This window comes from Scylla paramamosain, chromosome 26, assembly GCF_035594125.1.
Source record: "Scylla paramamosain isolate STU-SP2022 chromosome 26, ASM3559412v1, whole genome shotgun sequence".
NCBI classification, from domain to species: domain Eukaryota; kingdom Metazoa; phylum Arthropoda; class Malacostraca; order Decapoda; family Portunidae; genus Scylla; species Scylla paramamosain.
Genome location: NC_087176.1, coordinates 2,140,001 through 2,145,579, shown reverse-complemented (window position 1 = coordinate 2,145,579; position 5,579 = coordinate 2,140,001).

The following is a 5,579-nucleotide window of genomic DNA, read 5'->3' as shown; positions in this document are numbered from 1 at the left end:
TAGTGTTCACTATAAATCTTACCTTGCATACACTCACCACATTAACAATGTCACTATGTATTTATTTTTAATCACGCACTCGTTTAAACACAATTTTATCATTTTATTATCTTCAATTTATCTTTATTATCTGAGTCGAAGGCTGAACAAGAACTAGAGAGAGAGAGAGAGAGAGAGAGAGAGAGAGAGAGAGAGAGAGAGAGAGAGAGAGAGAGAGAGAGAGAGAGAGAGAGAGAGAGAGAGAGAGAGAGAGAGAGAGAGAGAGTTTCACATTTTCACAGGTGTTACTACTAAAAAAAAAAAAAAAAAAAAAAAGCTATAGATTTAATATGGTACGGGATGAAAGTTTAAGGTCAATTAGTGAGAAAAATATGTGATGAATACGCGCGCGCGGGTGTGTATAGCATTCATCCTGCGTTGAGTGGCGGGTCGATAGAAACGTAACGGAGTAAAAAAGATAAACTGCGGCGACTCAAATGTCAAAGAGGCAGACGTGGTGTTTCTTCTGTCAGGGATCGACGCCCAGGCTGAAAGAAAGGTTGTGATGCGCTCTGCTCACAACAATCATCTTCAAAGACCACAGCCCACAGAGATGAGGGGCCAGGTTCTCACGCGTGTACTTTCCATTACTGATATAGAATGTTCGACCAACTATCACCAGAATAATGAAAAAAATCCTTGACAATGCTATTAATTCCCGGTAGATCCTACTAAACTATTATCAAATCATGAAAAACACCCTTGAAATGCTGATAACCTCCACTGGATCCTGTTAAACTATTCCTAAAGTTATGAAAACAATCTTGAAAATACAAATTATTTCCAATGAATCTTGTTAAGTCATCATTAGAATCATGAAAAAAAAACCTCTTGGAAATGTTATTAACTTCCAATGGATCCTGTGAAACTATCATGAAAACCCTCTTCACTCCAACTAGAATAATGAAAACACTTCTGAAAAATGCTAGCAATTCCATTACATCCTGCTAAACTATCATCAAAATCAAGGAAAAAAACCCTTGAAAACAATAACTTTCACCTGATCATGTTAAACTATCACAAAATTAACGAAAATACCATTGAAAACTCCAATAACTTCTACTAGAGATCAATGGAAGTAGATGATATAAAATTCGGAATGCAATGGCGGAGATACAGAGGAGAGGGTCGCGGCAAAGCACTTCACTCATTTTTCCTTTATGACTGTCCTTTGCAGTTCTCTCAAAGTTGCAGTAAATCATTCTTACGTCCGATACCTCACGCATTTTTCAGTCCAATGCTAGGTGTATTCAGTGGTTCTTCTTTTCACATGTTCCTTTGCTGTAAAATTCCGGCATGTTTTTTTTTTCTTCTTATTTATACAAGAGTTCGTCACATTATTTCCTACGTAACTATCACCTTGTTAAGAAATATGAGAGAGAGAGAGAGAGAGAGAGAGAGAGAGAGAGAGAGAGAGAGAGAGAGAGAGAGAGAGAGAGAGAGAGAGAGAGAGAGAGAGAGAGAGAGAGAGAGAGATATGGGTCCACCTAGATCCATACATAAACTGAATACGTTGTGGCAGCAGCGAATGCGAGGCGAGTAACTGGCTGTGAAAAAAGTAAAAATACAACTATTCATAATTTATTCAGGTAAGGCTTTGTTAAAATCATTGATAATTTATTTCTGGAGACCTTTTTGTGAAGTGCTGTGGCGTCTCTCTCTCTCTCTCTCTCTCTCTCTCCTCTCTCTCTCTCTCTCTCTCTCTCTCCCCACCCCCTCTCTCTCTCTCTCGTGTATTTCGTGTCATTTTCTAAGAAGATCGAAAGTGAAGTGCAAAATGAATGAAGAGAACTTGAAGAAAGAGAAATAGGAGGCGATAACCTGCAAAAAAAGAAGAGACAGATGGGAAATTGAAGGAGGAGGAGGAGGAGGAGGAGGAGGAGGAGGAGGAGGAGGAGGAGGACGAGGATAAGGAGGAGAAGAAGGAGGAGGAGGAGGAGGAGGAGGAGGAGGAGGAGGAGGAGGAGGAGGAGGAGGAGGATGAGGATGAGGATGAGGAGGAGGAGGAGGAGATGATGATGATGGTAGTAGTGGATTTAGAAAGATATATAGATAGATAGTTGAGAGAGAGAGAGAGAGAGAGAGAGAGAGAGAGAGAGAGAGAGAGAGAGAGAGAGAGAGAGAGAGAGAGAGAGAGAGAGAGAGAGAGAGAGAGAATAATGCACATACACAAACAACCCATAAAACTAACAACAAAAATAAATTCAATTCTCTAGCACAGTAACCATTTAACAACGACAACAACAATAGTAACAGCAATAACAAACAACAAAGCCACCATCACCACCACCACCACCACCACCACCAGCAAGGTTGTAATACGATAAGAAATGAACCTATTGATTAGTGCTTGCAATGTTGTTACGGAGGGAGGGGGAGAAGAACGGGAGGAGGAAGAGAGAGAGAGAGAGAGAGGGAGAAGGAAGGAGGGAGAGAAAGAGAGGAAGGAAGGTAAGGATGGATGAAAGGAGGGAGAGAGAAATGGAGAAAGGGAGAGAGGACTGGAGAAAGAGAATTAGAGGAAGGAAGGGAAAGATGGATGAAAGGAAGGAGGGAGGAAGGGTGCAGCGTCCTTATCCTCGTGTGTGTGTGTGTGTGTGTGTGTGTATTGGGGTGAATGTTCTATAGTCTGACATACAAAAATACCCTGATAACATCAATCTGATACGGAAAAGTTGATATATGCATGAATGATTACCAGTGCGTAAATACCAAACATTCTAGAGCAGGAATTCCGGAAAAGAGGCGTCAGATCTCACAATGTACCTGCGTCACTTTGGCGGAGCAAAGTCGTGGCCGCGTTGAAGTCCCTTGCTTAACATTTCCCGTGAGAGTCGCACAGTCAAAACGCGGATGTTGGAGCCTACAGAGTTAAACCAGACACGCTACTGCTGCCACTGACACCACCACCATTACTACTACTACTACTACTACTACTACTACTACTACCACATACTATAACATTACTCCTCCTCCCCCCTCTTCTTCTACTGCTATATAATTCATTACTAACACTAAATCATTACTACTTATACTGCTGCTGGTATTACTACTACTATTACTATTACTACTGGTACTACTATCAGTACTACTACTACATCATTCATCATTACTACTAACGCTATACCATTACTTCTATTACTACTGCTACTGCTACAACTACTACAGAAACACACACACACACACACACACACAGACACACACACACACACACACACTGGCCCATTTTCTTCTTAACGTCATGACTTAGGTATTAACCTCCCCTCTCCTCTCTCCACTCTCCCTGCTCGCTCTCCCCTCCCTCTCTCCCTTCCGTAGCGTGACATACATTAGGGTTTGTGGGCAAAGTTAACGACAGTATACTCTCATTATGCCATATTCACTACGATTCTTTTCTCTCTGGGTTTTTTTTTTTTGTTTGCCGTAGAAAATGGAGTGTACTTGTGTTGCAATGTATGGTTAGTTGTTCATAGGTGTTTCTGAGTTTATGGGAACGTTATGGAGATGGGAAAAAAAAAGGAATAATTAGAGGTTTACGACGGAGCTCTCGGAAAATATTAACGCAAAGATATAAAAAATAATGTATGTAAAAGAAAGTTATTTACAAAAGTCTATTTATTTTCTTGTATTTTTCAATAGGTGGACGAAACAATTGAGCTTCCTTAAACAAAAGACTCATTATGTTTTTCACGATCGATTTAACACGTGGGGAGCAATAAAGGACTCTAAAAAATGTTCCTAACAGCAACACCAAGAAGGAAGGAAGGTCATAGGAGTGGAAAAAGTAATGAAAAGGAGTTTATGACTGTTCTGACAAAATATTGATACAAAGATGGGAGAAAATAAAGAATGTAAAAGAAAGCTATTTACAACGGACTATTTATTATCTATGATTTTTTCACTACACTGACGAAATAACTGCGCTCCTCATAAACAAAAGATTAATTGCGTTTTCACGATCGATTTAATTCGTGAGGAATAATAAAAGGACTTGAAAAATTGTTCCTCACAACAAAACTAAGGAGCTTCCCATACACTACAATGCAAGCAGATTAAGGTAGCACACACCACGCACACTCGAGAATAGACACCAAAACACTGAACACTCAAGACATTAACAATACTATAGTTCATGTTTTGAAGCGCTTTGTTCTCGTATGAGTACTACTTTTAAAGGCCACGGAGGTAATTAGTTAAGTCCCCTTGCATGTTTCTCCAATAAAAGATGCAAAATCCTCCTTAAACATCACTGGAATCATGAAAACACCTTTGAAAGTAATGGGACTAAAACGAGGAAACACCTGAACACGGTGCTTTAGAGTGAGTGTAGGTGAGTTTTTCTGCTTCCACCTGCACGCCATCGCATGAAAATCAGATTTGTCCCGCGCTATCAAGAATCACTGAACCTGCGGCAGCTCACAGCACGACCTTGTATGGTAATGAGTGTGGCGTGCGAGCAACGGCCTCAATAAATACACACACATAGACTCCGGAACTCGGGAAACTGACAACAGATTAGATTACGTGTGACTAGAGAAAAAGGCTTTGTTTCTTTAATGATCTGGTTCCTCTTTCATATTCTGTCCATATCAATAATGCAAGACTGGCTCCTAAAGTCCCCTATTTCTTCATGCCTTTACTACTAATATATTTTGGGAAAAGCCAGGTGCTAGATGGATAACCTTCCCTCCTCCCTCTCTCTCTCTCCTCCTATCCTTTTAATCTTTATCTATTCTCTCTTTTCCTCATCTCTCTTTCTCTCCCTTCTTCACCATCCCTCCATTTTTATTTATTTGCACTTCTTTCCCACCTCCTCTCTCTCCCCTCCACGCCATGAAAAGAAATAAAAAATGTTACTCTGATAGATAATTGCACCTGAAGTGACTCCCGCGACACCTGACGAATGGAGGAGGGCTGGAGGCAAACATTACGGCTCCAAGGCTTTAAGAATTCGATGCTTCTGGTATGAGGACTCGATCTTACCTGCCAATGAAAGCTGAGCCGTGAAAAGCGTTGGGTGACTTATTGGAGGTACTACTGGGATAACTTTAACCTGATATATAAAAAAATGCATAAATAAAAAAAAGAAAGAAAACGAATACTGTAATATATTTTGAAGGCATAGAAAACTGTTGATCTTCAGATATAAAAAAAATGAAAAACAATATCAACTAACACACACACACACACACACACAACTTTGCGTTTTTATCACACAGGCTTATACCAGATTAGAGTTTTCTCAGTAGTACAGCATATCGGATTTAGCCTGATGTACATGAAAGAATAAGGGAACCGCAAAAGGTCAGTCATGTCATGTCATGTTATGTTAGGAGGGAGAGGGAGAGTGTATGTATAAAATTTCAAATAGAATATGAATAAATGTATAAGATATGAAAAATAATGGATAAATAGATTGAAAAAAAAAAAACTAGTTAACGAATATGAAAATGCAGTAAAAACAACACAAGTAATTAGCAAAAGCAAAAACTGAAGAAAATAAGGAAAAAAGCGAGCAGGAAAAAAGAAACCGAACAAGT